General features: G+C 38.6%; 2 protein-coding genes across 2 annotated transcripts in view; both read right to left on the reverse strand.

The window, feature by feature from the left end:
* Positions 1–17,212, reverse strand: part of gyg1b (glycogenin 1b) — a 213,020-nt gene that overhangs the window by 35,629 nt on the left and 160,179 nt on the right. The window lies entirely within an intron of this gene.
* The window catches only part of agtr1b (angiotensin II receptor, type 1b), a 92,504-nt gene that overhangs the window by 22,346 nt on the left and 52,946 nt on the right, over positions 1–17,212 (reverse strand). The gene's annotated exons all lie outside the window — the stretch shown is intronic.

Genomic DNA, 17,212 nt, shown 5'->3' on the forward strand with positions numbered 1-17,212 from the left:
GGGTTGTCTGGACACGCTGGTGGATTTGTGTTCTTCCAGGTTTAGTTCAAAATGGTGAAAAAGCAACTATTGTTCGTACCAGCTACTACTACTACTACTTTCGAAAATATACAAATCGATACTTAAACGAGCATCAGAACTAGATACTCCTTTGAAACAAGTATTGAAACTAAAAACTAGTCACAAACAGGACAAAATGTAACCTTTTCTGAACAGCTTTAGAATGATCTTGAGCTTTATCATATCTACTTTAATACTGTATTGAAACATAAAGAAAGAAGTATTATTTTGGGTTGAAAAGTACATTACATACAGTCTATTGCAGGAGTCACCGACATTTTTAGGGGGGTCGAGGGCTACTTTTTCAATGAGCCTAAATGGGCCTATTAGATTACAAATGACAACATGTTAAACTGAGTAACTAGTTGATAAATGTGCATGTTTGTGGCATTTCTGTGTATTTATTATTGTGGTATTGAAAACAGTATCGAGGGTCGAGCCTATGCCTTTATATTTAAGAGTTGTAATTTTAGTATGACAACACTAACTACTACAACAACTATTTGTGTTTGTTTATTTAGATATCTTTGAGGCTGACGTTGAATTTGTCCATGGAACCTTGGCGTCTGCATAAGGCTCTGTACGTGTTCTCATGACTGTTTCCCATCCAAAGCTACTGTGCAATATTCTGTATGTTGTATTTTTTAAGATGTGATGTGACTAATCAGTGTTGACTTCTTCTGTATGAAATGAGTCAGACTAACTTAGAGCAAGGACAAAACATGGAAGTACAAAACTTTATAAAGAGATTAGGGAACTGGAGTTAAGCAGAAGAAAGAAGGATTATGATTAGGAAAAGGAAAGGTATAGTCTCCTTGTCCTATAATGTCCTCTCCACACGTCACGCGGCATTTGAAAGTTCAGAGACAAATTCTACGTTTTTATCGGGTCTCAAAGGATCTGCTGTTTGTGAGTTATATTATTATACCAGCTTCTAAATAATTGAGCTGAATGACTGAGTTAGGATGAATATTACAGTGCATCACTTTTTCAACATTTTGTTATGTTACCATATTATTCCAAAATGGATTAAAATCATTATTTGCCGGATGCGCTGTAGATTTGCATTTCATTTTGTTGAGTGAAGATCCAGCGCCATGTTTAACACATTCAGGAGCATCAACATTTAAAATCTAAAACATGCCAGAATGATTAGACAAGGTTAGAAGTCCTTAAATCAACTGTCTTTGTCTTCGAGCAACATTTTCATTAGTCGACTGATCATTTTATTACGATTGTGAAGATTTATTCAATTGTACTTTTACAGTAGTTTTTGTGTGAGATCCTAATCCTTTTAGACGTTTTTACCACACCACACTGTCTATTGATTGATTTTTAGCCACTCACGACAGCCAATTATGCTTAGTAATAGTAGAACAATATCGTTTTTGCCAAATATATGTGTAGCACCACTGTTTCTTGGTCCCTTGTTAGCTTGTCTTAACCAAAGCCTTACAGAAAAATGTCTTTGTGCTGTTGAGAATGGAGTACCGTATATACCTCATCGAAATAGAGTTTATCATTATAGTAGTGTGACAATACTAAACCAATGATATCTGTTTACAGCTTGTCTCTAGTCTATTAAAAGCCTTCTCTCATGATATATATGATTATATAGCAGCAGCACCAGACCAGCTGCTCTGTTGGTGCTCAGTAACTGCACTGACGTCACCCAGACGCTTTAAAGTCCACACATGAAAGAAGACACATATGCGAGTTATGTTTATAGCACTTGATGTCCATTAGCCAGCTCATCTGGACTAACGGGGGAAGCAGAGGCGTAAGACGGTAACCAGTGTCTGAGGACCACACTCACTTCCAGTCAAAGCTGCCGGTCTCGTAGGGTCATTTCCACCAGGAAGAGGGTTTTATGAGAACCGTTTATGAGCTCCACTTTGGCACGACGGTGATTTGAAACGGAAGACTTCCAGAGAAAAATGAGAGAACATGAGAAAATATGTAAAAAGTCATGGTGATTATCTGAGTTCCATTGTAGGTTATATAAGGCAACATTCTATCGCTCCATGTTGCAGCTCTGCCCCGATGTGGTGAGGGAGGAGGACAGTTGTCAGACACGTTACACTCACTCATTTTTGTACCATAGTGTAGAGATATTTTAGCAATACCAAAACTTATAGAGTATATGTCATTAAGTGTATTATTGGAGAAAATCAGGAATTGTCGATTATTTATATTGTGTATAAGTCTCTCCATGGCCTAGCACCAAAGTACATCTTGGGCATGTTTGTGCCATATGAACCATCTCGGACTCTGAGGACCTCAGGGACCGGCCTCCTACTGGTGCCAGAGTCAGGACTAAACATGGACCGGCCTCCTGCTGGTGCCAGAGTCAGGACTAAACATGGACCGGCCTCCTGCTGGTGCCAGAGTCAGGACTAAACATGGATCGGCCTCCTGCTGGTGCCAGAGTCAGGACTAAACATGGACCGGCCTCCTGCTGGTGCCAGAGTCAGGACTGAACATGGACCGGCCTCCTGCTGGTGCCAGAGTCAGGACTAAACATGGACCGGCCTCCTGCTGGTGCCAGAGTCAGGACTAAACATGGACCGGCCTCCTGCTGGTGTCAGAGTCTGGACTAAACATGGACCGGCCTCCTGCTGGTGCCAGAGTCTGGACTAAACATGGACCGGCCTCCTGCTGGTGCCAGAGTCAGGACTAAACATGGACCGGTCTCCTGCTGGTGCCAGAGTCAGGACTAAACATGGACCGGTCTCCTGCTGGTGCCAGAGTCAGGACTAAACATGGACCGGCCTCCTGTTGGTGCCAGAGTCAGGACTAAACATGGACCGGCCTCCTGCTGGTGCCAGAGTCAGGACTAAACATGGACCGGCCTCCTGCTGATGCCAGAGTCAGGACTAAACATGGACCGGCCTCCTGCTGGTGCCAGAGTCAGGACTAAACATGGACCGGTCTCCTGCTGGTGCCAGAGTCAGGACTAAACAGGGACCGGCCTCCTGCTGGTGCCAGAGTCAGGACTAAACATGGGGAATCTGCGTTTCAGTTTTATGCAGCTAAAATCTGGAACAGTCCTGAAGATGTGAAACAGGTTCTACTCTGACAATGTTCAAATCTAAGCTAAAAGCAGTTTTGTTTAGCCGTGCATACGACTGAAAGGATTTTTTCTTTGCACTCTTCTCTTTTATGACTTAAATTGTTTTTTATTTAAATTTATTGTATTTCTGTTTCTGTAATTTCTTTGTGATTTGAATGCATTTTTCCTGCTGTGAAGCACTTTGAATTGCCTTGTGTATGAAATGTGCTCTACAAATAAACTTGCCTTGTCTAGTCTCTTTTTGACATTTTGATATAATAATATCACTGTCTTTGTTATAACAAGGTCTCTCTGTGTGTTTTAGTGTCTGGATACTTCAGATAACATTCGATTGGAATATTTTTTATGTATTTCTGTCATGATTTATTGATTTATCTTTGCAGCTGTAGTGGCCAAACAAATTGCGTGTGTTTTTTTAATTTACTTTAAAAACTTAGCAAATAGTTTATTCACATTTAAAATCATTAGATATATTTGATTGGATATTTTAATAAAAAATGTTCACTTACAAAGCAAAATGCAAAAAGTAACACCATTTTTTTCTTACAAAGCAAAATGCAAAAAGTAACACCATTTTTTTTATGTCACATTAGTAAAAATGATATGGGCAGTTTTTGAATGTCTGAAAAAGTGATTTATAGGAAAAGCATTTTTTTTTGTATGAGTTTCACTTTGTAGCGTTTGAGGTAGAAGCATAAAAGCAAGTGTTGGACCTTAGAGTTCAAATGTGAATTGGGTGACTGCCCTCTTGTGGTCTTCCATTTTAATTACACATAGTAACACAGTAAGAGGTCAGTCATTACATGTAACAGCAGTGTAACAAGAGGCATTTAAGACGACAATTTACACATGTTATTTCTTTCTTTTGTGTAGGTAAACATCCTTTTCCTTTTCACACCTCATGAAACACAGCAGCTGTTCGCTTTAGTTTTGCGCTGACATCGAGCGCTCCTTTCCTTAAGAGTTCATTTAAGGTGCTCAGCCGTAAAATAGAGCTCTAATCACTTAAGTAAACGCAGTGATAACTGTTAAGTCTGACCACACCACTGGATTTCAAAGTGCTGCTGTGTGCATTTAGCAGCTAAACGTTTGCAGGTCCCATGGTGAGAAGTTGGGGATCGCACATCAGCCGCTAGCCGTGGGCGAAGAGGCGAACATGTTGCAGCATTCGAGTCACTCTGCGTCCCTAATGTCACAACAAAACGCTCGCCCGCCGGATACACGCGACGCTTTACTTGTTTATTTATTTCACAATATTTTTTTGCCCCCCTTCTAATCTCCTGTTCCCGAATTAATTACTCAATTAGCATAGTAAATTAGCAAAACAATTATGATGCATGGAAAACTTCCAGCACACACCATCACGCGGCCGGCCCGGATAAATGTACTGAGGAGGGGGGGAGAGAGGCAGGGCGGCTGGGGGCACCAGGGCGAATTACCGAGCTTGTAGTCAAATTAAACATTGTTACAAATTGTGCGCTTACGAAGAGAAATAAGATACTCTTTCCACAGTCTGAGCTGCAATAAACATGGTTGTGTGCAGTTATTAGTGATGTGTAATCGGAGCGGTGGATTCATTCCTCATGTTTCATAGATGGTTCCACGCTGAGCTCTGAGAATGAACTGCTTCTGCTTCTACAAACACACGTGAGCTGCAAGAGGGCCTTCATTTCTTATGAGCTACAGCTTTTCAACAGATACGCTGCTTAAAAACAGATCAGTCATGTGTAGTGATTGTAAGAGTTACCTCATCCTTTGCACCACATATTTGCATACTATACCACACATTAAGAAGCCACCCACTTTGTATTAGCCATTTCCAGCTAATTAGAAGGCAGGACGTCTGTTTTTGTTCCGATGAGCTGGAAATGGTAAAGTTAAGCATTGCATTCTTGTTTGTGATTTGCTGTAACAGTAATAAACGGCAAAACAGAGCGGGTCAGTCGGCTGTGGTATGAAGTAATATGTATATGGGGTAGTAGTATGTATATGCAGTAGTAGTATGTGGAGTAGTAGTATGTATATGGAGTTGTAGTATGTATATGGAGTAGTAGTATGGAGTAGTAGTATATTATGGAGTAGTATGTATATGGAGTACTAGTATGTAGAGTAGTAGTATGTATATGGAGTAGTAGTATGTATATGGGGTAGTTGTATGTATAGTAGTAGTATGTATATGGGGTAGTTGTATGTATATGGAGTAGCAGTATGTATATGGAGTAGTAGTAATATATGGAGTAGTAGTATATGGAGTAGTAGTATGTATATGGAGTAGTAGTATGGAGTAGTAGTATATTATGGAGTAGTATGTATATGGAGTAGTAGTATGTATACGGGGTAGTAGTATGTATATGGAGTAGTAGTATAGTAGTATGTGGAGGAGTAGTATATGGAGTAGTAGTAGTATATGGAGTAGTAGTATGTATATGGAGTAGTAGTAGTATATGGAGTAGTACTATGTATATGTAGTAGTAGTATGTATATGGAGTAGTAGTATGTATATGGAGTAGTAGTATGTATATGGAGTAGTACTATGTATATGTAGTAGTAGTATGTATATGGAGTAGTAGTATGTATATGTAGTAGTAGTATGTATATGGAGTAGTAGTATGTATATGTAGTAGTATGTATATGGAGTAGTAGTAGTATATGGAGTAGTACTATGTATATGTAGTAGTAGTATGTATATGTAGTAGTAGTATGTATATGGAGTAGTAGTATGTATATGGGGTAGTATGTATATGGAGTAGTAGTAGTAGTATATGGAGTAGTAGTATGTATATGTAGTAGTAGTATGTATATGGAGTAGTAGTATGTATATGTAGTAGTAGTATGTATATGGAGTAGTAGTATGTATATGTAGTAGTAGTATGTATATGGAGTAGTAGTATGTATATGTAGTAGTAGTATGTATATGGAGTAGTAGTATGTATATGTAGTAGTAGTATGTATATGGAGTAGTATGTATATGTAGTAGTATGTATATGGAGTAGTAGTAGTAGTATATGGAGTAGTAGTATGTATATGTAGTAGTAGTATGTATATGGAGTAGTAGTATGTATATGTAGTAGTAGTATGTATATGGAGTAGTAGTATGTATATGTAGTAGTAGTATGTATATGGAGTAGTAGTATGTATATGTAGTAGTAGTATGTATATGGAGTAGTAGTATGTATATGTAGTAGTAGTATGTATATGGAGTAGTATGTATATGTAGTAGTATGTATATGGAGTAGAAGTATGTATATGGAGTAGTAGTAGTATATGGAGTAGTAGTATGTATATGTAGTAGTAGTATGCATATGGAGTAGTAGTATGTATATGGGGTAGTAGTATGTATATGTAGTAGTATGTATATGGAGTAGTAGTAGTATATGGAGTAGTAGTATGTATATGTAGTAGTAGTATGTATATGGAGTAGTAGTATGTATATGGGGTAGTAGTATGTATATGTAGTAGTATGTATATGGAGTAGTAGTAGTATATGGAGTAGTAGTATGTATATGTAGTAGTATGTATATGGAGTAGTAGTATGTATATGGAGTAGTAGTATGTATATGTAGTAGTATGTATATGTAGTAGTAGTATGTATGTGGAGTAATAGTATGTATATGTAGTAGTATGTATATGGAGTAGTAGTATGTATATGTAGTAGTATGTATATGTAGTAGTAGTATGTATATGTAGTAGTATGTATATGTAGTAGTAGTATGTATATGGAGTAGTAGTATGTATATGGAGTAGTATGTATATGGAGTAGTAGTATGTATATGGAGTAGTAGTATGTATATGTAGTAGTATGTATATGGAGTAGTAGTATGTATATGTAGTAGTATGTATATGTAGTAGTAATATGTATATGGAGTAGTAGTATGTATATGTATATGTAGTAGTATGTATATGGAGTAGTAGTATGTATATGTAGTAGTATGTATATGTAGTAGTAGTATGTATATGTAGTAGTATGTATATGTAGTAGTAGTATGTATACGGAGTAGTAGTATGTATATGGAGTAGTAGTATGTATATGTAGTAGTATGTATATGGAGTAGTAGTATGTATATGTAGTAGTATGTATATGTAGTAGTAATATGTATATGGAGTAGTAGTATGTATATGTATATGTAGTAGTATGTATATGGAGTAGTAGTATGTATATGTAGTAGTATGTATATGTAGTAGTAGTATGTATATGTAGTAGTATGTATATGTAGTAGTAGTATGTATACGGAGTAGTAGTATGTATATGGAGTAGTATGTATATGGAGTAGTAGTATGTATATGTAGTAGTATGTATATGTAGTAGTAGTATGTATATGGAGTAGTAGTATGTATATGTAGTAGTATGTATATGTAGTAGTAGTATGTATATGTAGTAGTATGTATATGTAGTAGTAGTAGTAGTATGTATATGGAGTAGTAGTATGTATATGTATATGTAGTAGTATGTATATGGAGTAGTAGTATGTATATGTAGTAGTATGTATATGTAGTAGTAGTATGTATATGGAGTAGTATGTATATGTAGTAGTAGTAGTATGTATATGGAGTAGTAGTATGTATATGTAGTAGTATGTATATGGAGTAGTAGTATGTATATGGAGTAGTAGTATGTATATGTATATGTAGTAATATGTATATGGAGTAGTAGTATGTATATGTAGTAGTATGTATATGTAGTAGTAGTATGTATATGGAGTAGTATGTATATGTAGTAGTAGTATGTATATGGAGTAGTAGTATGTATATGTAGTAGTATGTATATGGAGTAGTAGTATGTATATGTAGTAGTATGTATATGTAGTAGTATGTATATGGAGTAGTAGTATGTATATGTAGTAGTATGTATATGGAGTAGTATGTATATGGAGTAGTAGTATGTATATGTAGTAGTATGTATATGTAGTAGTAGTATGTATATGGAGTAGTATGTATATGTAGTAGTAGTATGTATATGGAGTAGTAGTATGTATATGTATATGTAGTAGTATGTATATGGAGTAGTAGTATGTATATGTAGTAGTATGTATATGTAGTAGTAGTATGTATATGGAGTAGTAGTATGTATATGTATATGTAGTAGTATGTATATGGAGTAGTAGTATGTATATGTAGTAGTATGTATATGTAGTAGTAGTATGTATATGGAGTAGTAGTATGTATATGTAGTAGTATGTGGAGCAGTCGAGCAGCAGTGAGGAGGTTATCAGGGCAAAAGTGAGGAACATGTATCTTTTATGTGCAATGACATAAAAAACCCAAAAAGGTTTTATTTCTCACTTTAAGTAGCTGCATTTCCTGCATTGTCCTTGTCGATCAGGAGTTGAAGTGTTGCATTACGTCGTCTCTTGAGCACGTGCTGTAATGATGGTTGTGCACTGCAGCGTTGTGCTTTGAGGCCATCAGGGCGAGCGGCGGCGTCATTGGCAGACGGCAGTGGCACACGTTCTCTGTCAATATCACACAGCTCATTATGAGTGCTTAGTTCAGGTTTAATGTGTAATTAGTTTAATGAGAGCTGTCCAGTGCTCAGTGAAGAGACCACTGTGGATGACAGTATAAGAGCAGAGCAGATTGCACTTCAGAGGGAAACAATGGGACGCTCTCCCACCGATAATAAAGATCAGAAAGTCACAGGTTGATCCAGAGCCATCTCCAACATCACACATGAAGCCGCTTTCTTCTTTGTGATCACGTTCAGTTGTTTGGCAAATCTCTTTAAGTGTTTGTCCAAGGCCAGTGCAATCTGTTCAGCCTTGTCATGTAAATAAAATCTGTAAATGAATAGAGGAAATTGAATCGAGTACGTCCCACTGACTGCCTGGCAGCCACATCACACACACGGCACTGAAGACCTCAGTTACACTTTCATTGTCACTGTGTTCTGCTTAAAAGAGTGAAGCCACTCCAGGGATAAAAGAGTGCTCTTAGTCAGTCGCCAATGTCTGAATAGAGCCGACTGAGAAGGGTACAGTTTGCTCATTTTGGCACCAACTCTTATAAGGCAGTTTTCAAAGCCTAAACAGTCTTTTGTTAAGTCTTTGTACCTTCCTGCTTCTCGACAAACTATGCAAATACAGCAGGCTTTGTGTGTCTTCAGCTAAATAAGAAAAATGAAAACGCATTTGAGCAACAAGCCGCTCCTCTCTAATCCAAACTCCATCGATCTTACTAAACAGTGTTTTCTGCTTGAGACGACACACTGAAATGCTCTTTTTTCCTCATTTGGTGGAAAGTCAGCAGTCGTAGCATCACCAGTCTTCGCCTGTCAGGGCCGTCACAGCTGGACTCCGCTTGTGAGTTGATTAAAATAGGAGAGTCCATAGCTAATTAAAAAGCTCTTTCCTTTTAATGCCGGAGTGTTAAATAAAGCAGAGGGAACAGGGATATAAACAGCCTCCTGACAGATCCTTCATTTGCACAAACTCCGGGCTCCCTGTCGGCTCAGCCCTGTGTGAGGAGAGTGTTGATTTGGAGAGAAGATACAGGTCAAGGGTCATTGTAGTAGAGCCACTGCTGCATCAGGAGCCTCGTGTCCATCCATTGTTTGCATATTTTCTGATGTCAGTGTGGTCTCCTGCCTCCTGTCTCCTGTCTCCTGTCTCCTGTCTCCTGTCTCCTGCCTCCTGTCTCCTGTCTCCTACCTCCTGTCTCCTGTCTCCTACCTCCTGTCTCCTACCTCCTGTCTCCTGTCTCCTGCCTCCTGTCTCCTGTCTCCTGTCTCCTGTCTCCTGCCTCCTGTCTCCTGTCTCCTGTCTCCTGTCTCCTGTCTCCTGTCTCCTGTCTCCTGCCTCCTGTCTCCTGCCTCCTGCCTCCTGCCTCCTGTCTCCTGTCTCCTGTCTCCTGTCTCCTGTCTCCTGTCTCCTGCCTCCTGCCTTCCTGTCTAATGTCTCCAGTCTCCTGTCTCCTGTCTCAAAGGTCCGCTAAAGTCTTCAGCTTGCTTCAGTGTGTATTTTAGAGCCCCCCTGTGGCTGCTGCAGGTTAGGGCTCCCCCTGGAGGTGGAGAGGACGCGTCAGCAGGGAGGAGCAGGCACAAGTGTAACTCCAGTTTAAGATTACAGTCTCTTTTCTGCAGTATAATACCTCTCCAGCACACGATGATTAATGTTTGGCATCGGTCGCGTGACCCACTCTTCGTAAAATATTATAGACTTTCCAAAGTGAACCTTGCACTTACTTTGGCTGCATCAGTTACATTCTGAAGAACAGATACTTTACAATGATCAGCTTTTCCTGGAAACTCTGTATGTGATCTATCCGCGCTATGTTGGCTGTAAACTTTGTCATTTTCAACACGGAGTACCAGGAGTGCCATCCGAGATTCAAAGGGTCAAAGGTCACAGCTGTGCATTTTAGGTCCACCATGATTTCTTCTCAGCATTTTATGTCTAGTTAATAACAAAAAGCTCTGTACTCCATCTCTCTATCCTCCACCATCTACAACATTATTAAACTATATAGTACAAATATCTGCATGAAACAGAACAATACTCTTTGATATAAAGTACTAAATACGGAATTATATTGTGTGCCCATGTGGCTAAATCAAAATTACAAAGCGAATAGTGACAATTAGCAAAGGGCTTACACCACAATTATAGTCTGGTATTATAAAGTCCCCCGCAAACAACAGCATGTGTGTTGTATTTCCATAAAAAACTAAAACTACAAATCTAATTGCAATCCTTGTAATGGTTCTAGTGAAGCATTATGCATTACACATTTTATTCAGAGGATGTAAAGAGATTCATTTTTGCAACTTTATACCTTTATTGAACTCTACGAACTTCAAACAGTAATAAAACGTACTTGCTGCACTGATCTCTTCGTCCGGGATGGTGCAGATCGACAAAGTAGAACACGATAGAACCTCCAGGGCCACTTCCCATGAGGAGCCTCAAAACCCATGTCCCACATTTAACTCCACTGAGTACGTCCCGGGACAGCGACAGGGAAAACACATGGTCAGAGGGCGGTAGTCATGGGCCAGTCATTGTAAAGCGTCCAAAGATGATTCAGAATCTTATCAAGCTCAGTTCCTGTCAACCAACTCAAACTCTTGAGTCTTAAAGTACTGGTACACGCAGTAGTTTGCCCAGTACTTTTGGACATACACAGTGTTAAGAGGAGTACCAGGACTGGAGGATTAAACTCACAATGTAAATAGTCGCAATTGGGCTGATATTTAGGTCCTCACTATCGCCTTGTGTCGCTATGGAGTTTTATTATGTATTAATCCAGCAAATGCTCCGGAGACTACTACAAACATGCTCTGAAATACATGTGTTTCTTGTGTCACTTATCTCCAAAAATGCTCTATGAAGTGAATGTTGATATCAAATGTATAAATCCCAAATCCAATTGCATTATTGGAATCAGATAATGAGAATCAGAATTAGATTTTTTCCAAACATTGTTCATCGCTAACTGGCTGCACAAAAAATAAGCTGCATAGTATAGGAAAAATAAGTAGAGCAAAACTCCAAAGGACTGTTTAGTGACGTAAGCAAGACTAGGGAAATATTTTGAAGTCGTAAATCTTACTCAACCGTCACCGCTGCAAGAAAGGGAATAGTGTTTTGAGTGTGAGAGTAAAAGGGGACATCAAACTGCAGTTGTACAAATAAAACGCAGCGCTCCTTAAGGCTTTGTGTGGTCATCCAGTTTTATGATCCTAATTCTTTTGCATATATTGCCAACATAAATATGGCACTTATCCACGGGATATTCTGCAGAGAGATGTTAAGAGCGTGCAACTGCAGCAGCAACAGGTTTGGATGCACAACTTTCCTTAAACTGCACCTTCTGTTTCCCATCAGTGCCTCTCTGCAATGGAGTTTATTGTGACTCGATGCATATGAGGATTGATCAACATGTAAAATAAGAAAGAAATCCTGTCATTAATAAATGTATGCATAGTCCTTGTTATTATTCATATCATTTTTTGTTTTAGGAGTCAAGAAGTCAAGCCCATATAAAAACAAACTGTTAATCTTTTAGTATTTTGGTGTAAAAAAAGAAGAGTTGCATGGAAAAATATACACATTAAACTATAATTTTTTTGGCATTGTACGTATTTCTCTGTAAGCGATGCCTGTTGTTTGTACTTTGTTTGAGAAATACTTTTTTTGGTATATATTCCTGCAGTCATCATGCTAAAATATTAAAATATAAGTCTGTAGTTTGCATAATTCATGTGGGGACACTGCATGAACAAAGTCATTGCAATTTTTGTTTGAGAAGATATAGCACAATTTTATGATTATTCAGTATTGTTTTTGCAATCCTTAATTTGCTCTAGCAAAGTCTCGCATTATGAAATACAACTTTCGGAATGTAAATGTAATGATATTGATAATTAAAAACAAAAAGCAGTTTACATGTAGTTTGACCTTTTTGGAGTATAGATTGAACTAAAATGACTTGGGTTGCTGCAGACATCTCTCACAATCATATATATTTTAGTTTTACCATTATATTGTCACCAGAATAATCACGATTATTAATTAACCTAATAATCTTGACATCCATACTGGTACATTCATATATTTATCTCCCCAAATTCACCAGACATTAAAAAAACACCAGTTTTTAATGCCAAGATGTTTTTTCGCATCAGTAGCACTTTGACTTTTAACATATTATTTCAACATTTCCAGTTTAATGTTTTAGCTGATAACGCTGCATAAGTAAACTGAATAGATCCAACTTTTGCACTTTTGGCACGAACCTAATCGAGAAGCAGCAGCTCAAAAATCCATGATGAACAACAGCAAAACACAGTTGCCTCGATCATCACCTCCCCTTCGGCTACAACACTGTGGTGGGTGCATCAGAAACATGTGCTGCCATTTTCTGGTGCCCACGGCCACGTTCCGGAGCCTTTAAACACACCCCGCCAAGCCTTGATAAATCTGGCTTGAAAAATCTCATTTGCAGAGAGTTAGGCATCTGCAACAATATTTATCTTCCTCCCTGTCCGACGGTAATGACTCGGGCCGGATGGATGGGGGCGCCGTCCGTGTTGCCTTCAGGTGCACTCGGGTCCGTTGGCACCGCTCGTGACGAAGCGGAGGAAACGCATCAAGTCCGCTCAGTAAACATATCGCCGCGCTTGAACAATCGGCTATTAGCATAATTAGCCAGCCTCGATCCCGGAGTCTTTATGTACGAGCGCGACGTTGGCGGGTGGCTGTTTTGCCATTGTTCCTCAGCAATTAAACCCATGTAATTTCAGCGAGAACAAACATACTTTCGGTGGCGAGGGGGGGGGAGAAGCTTGCAGGCGTGCAAAGTTGAGGAAAAATAAAAGTCCTCCATGTCTCTTCTGATGATGTTTGGCTAATTATGCACTTCCTGGAAAAGAAAAAAACACAGAGAAAGTAATAGGCAAAGGTCTGCGCCTGAAGCTTATCGCAGAAACATGCTCACTAGCCTTTCTGGTGTATGTATGCTCTTTTGTACGGGGGGGGGGGGGGGGGGGGAAGAGGCAGAAGTCAGAAGAAAGCAGAGGACGAGAGAACAACACATTGTAAAGGTCAGCGCTCAGTGAAGGACTTTGTCTCAGATGTAATTTATCTTTTGATTTAGGCCGCGCTGTCTTGCAAATAAGATGGCCGCTCTATATTTGGACGTCATATGGGCGGATGACCAATTAGCATAAGTGACCTTGCCTTATCTGGTGCCTGTCATACTAACTTTTCTTCTTCTCTGGCCAAAGGCGGCGCACATGTAAAGCCAGTGAATGCAAAAGAATTCTCGCTATGAAGAGGGCACTTTGGCTGTTTGAGGTTTTGGTTGTCATGTTGAAATTGCAGTGAAGTTCTTAAACAAATAGTTCCGTACACAAGGCTCTATTTTATTGTGTGTTGAGTATTCTTTTGTAGTTTTGTTTGACTCTGTACAGAATCCACAACACATTTCCATTCTCTTCTTTTCGGATTTTCCCAAAAGACCCAAAGGAAACTATCTGCCTCTTGATGTGGAGTGATTTTCCAATTGCTCGTAGGCTCATGCACTGGGTTATCTGGTGGAAACGCGGACTTGTGATCAGTGAGGCTCCATCCCCTTTGAATGCCTCCTTTTCAATCCATGGATCAGGCCTGTAATCGACTGAAGACATTCTTGGTAGTAGCCTTGTGCATCGATTAATCGACCAAAGGGGACGCAGCACTGACAAAAGATCACAACATTCTTTGTGCAAAAACTATGTACAGAGAAGTACGAGTATCTTCATTAGAGAAAAGACTGTCTAGACACTCCACAAAACTCCAGCTGACTCACTCCAAGCTGTCTAATTTCCCTGTTGTCATAAATCCTAATAATAAAAATAAAATGATTAGCCAACTAATGAAGAATTTGGTTGACTAAGACGCCATTAACTGATTAACCAACTGAACAGCTAAAGAACTTGAAGATTTAGAAGGTAATATAGTGGATATACATTTGAATAATCACTCACATCACCTCGAGTACAGTCTGAAGCAAGCTCTTTATTATGCTGCTCCCACAGCTTGGAACTCTCTTCAATCTGAACTGAGGTTGTGTGAGCTGGTTTCACTGAGGAGTTTTCGCTCTATTTAAAAAAAACAAAAACACCTTTCTCACCCTTGATAAATACGTTTTTTTACCTGGTTAAATAAAGATTCATACATGAAAATAAAATAGATGTACTTGTATATACTGTACTTGTACATAGTGTTTAAACGAACGTGGTTGTGACCCTGTGAATCTGAATAGACCCTTTATAGTTGGATTAAGAAAACAAAGCATATTTTGATACATTTTGGGGAGAAATTCAATTATTTCCAGTCTCCTCTCATCTTCACTGCACCTGAGCATTTCTCCAGCAGAAACCAGTTGATGAGACAAGCACCCTGACTGTGACTGTCTTTTCACACGCTCAGCTCTGGCGATGGTTTAACGAGGAGGACCTCCAGGAGAGTGTGGAGAGGGCTGCACTGTGGACCCATGGGTGGTGCGACGTGCAAAATGCCCCGCACAGTGGGCGCCACACATGTAAAAACATGGCCTGTTTTACAGCGCTTCCACTTTATTGGTGAATTTGGATGTAAATGAACACTCGACATACTTGGAGCCACAGCTTTGATTCTGTGCAGAAGGTTGGCCCTGGGCAGGATACAGTGTCTCTCATGTTAATGGTGTTTGCGAGCTATTAAACTCCCAGTGATTAATATGAGAGCAGATATTTAGAATACAGAGGAGGCAGTGGTGACACTGTGTATACATCTGAAGACAACTGTGCATGGCACCAATGTGCTACTCAAGTGACTTTAAAAATATTTTGTGTGCAATATATCAGTGAATGCTTTAGGCTGACAAGCTGCAATTAACTGTGGAGCGAGCAGACATTTAGGAGCATTTCATATCTCATTAAATACATCTATTTATTTTACAAGACAAGGTATTTTTCTTCTAAGTGAGTCATGTTTCCTTGTGGCTCAAAGACTAATCCATGAGAACAAGAGAGAATATCATCAACACTGCACTGCACACCTGTAAATGTCCCAAAGATGATAAATAATAACAGACTTTCTGAAAATGTCAGGTTCCCACACAATATAGAGATACAATATAATTTAATCATTCAAAGTACCATTTGGTTTGAAGGAGAGACTAGTGATCATTGCAGCTTTGTGTTTATAATGTTTTCCAATATTTTAATGTTGTTTTTATGAGTTTATTGAGTGTTGAAAGATAAGTCAGTTCAAAATAGGTGTGGGTGACATTGACAGAAATGAATATCTTTCTGTTATTTTAACTATGCATTAGGGATGATCTAAGTATTGCACAAACTACGGATTGACCTTTAAATTAACTACAAAAGCGCTGAAACGTCACTTTACACACCTTTGGAATATTGCACCAGGCATCTCTGTTCAATTTATCTCCAAAATAACAATGATAAAATGTTTCGATATATCTCTCCCCTATTGTTCAAAACAGCCATAACAAGACAACCACAGGTATATTTCAAAAGACATTTAAAAGTATGCTTCAGTGGTGTACAGACATTGCCTGACTTTATAGAAAACCATTAAATCCACTCACAACATAGTTCAAAACCTTCATCTTTTAGCTCTGAGTGAAACAATCATAAAAAAACAGCGTTTGAGCTGATTGGATGCGGTGGATCTATAGAAGAAAGGTGTAGCTCCAGCATCTCCTGCCTGAGCGTGTTTGTTTTGGCCGTAGCCCTGTGTTCAGATCATCATCCAACATCAAAGTCCACTCGCTCCAGCTGCGACCTGATTCTTCTTTCCAAGTTCTGAAGCCACTGGCCAAGAGGAACAATGGTGTTTTCTCACTCTGCTGTTGTCCCACGCACTGCGGCTTTCTCAACTCGATCTGCTCCATGAGCCAAGAGTTCAAAGCTGCAGCACAACCAGGAAATATATCGCAGAATGACTGTTGTTTCCAAACCATCGTGAAGACCAAAGACAAATCGTATATATCAGTATTTTTGGAGTATTAGAGTAAGTTTGATTTCGATACTAAAGAATGTACTTGATTCTCAATACCGGTTTCGATACCCCAATGATAAGAAAAGGTTTTAGATGAACTTGACATTTTCAACAGAAAATAATAGTATTTTTTTATTCTTCTGTGAGGTGTTATCTAGTATGAGACCACATAGTAAAATAAAAGTACTGATAAAGCTCGAGATTGATCTAAAACTGTTCAGGAAAAGCCATATTTTATCCTATTTATTACAACAACAACAACAACAACAAATTACAAAGTATCTAGTTTCAGTAGTAGTTGTAGTATCAATTAGTTGAATTTATTTCAGATTTCTGAAATACTTTTGACAGCCCTAATCCCAATACAAAAATATAACTTTTCTCTCATTTGAAAATTTATATGATGACATTAAGTTGATCACATTTTAATCAGTTATTTTTGCAGCATTTTGAGATTTTCATCATTAAATTATAAATTATTACTATTATTTGTGTTTATCTTCAAAACACCATTTACTATATTGACAACAATTCCATAGGTTATGTTTCCCACCTGCAAAAACATGCATTTTAAGCAAACTGTGGCTTATTTTTA

The sequence above is a fragment of the Eucyclogobius newberryi genome, unplaced genomic scaffold (genome assembly GCF_026437365.1).
Source record: "Eucyclogobius newberryi isolate DKJ021-1_F unplaced genomic scaffold, fEucNew1.0.hap1 SCAF_18, whole genome shotgun sequence".
Lineage (NCBI taxonomy): Eukaryota > Metazoa > Chordata > Actinopteri > Gobiiformes > Gobiidae > Eucyclogobius > Eucyclogobius newberryi.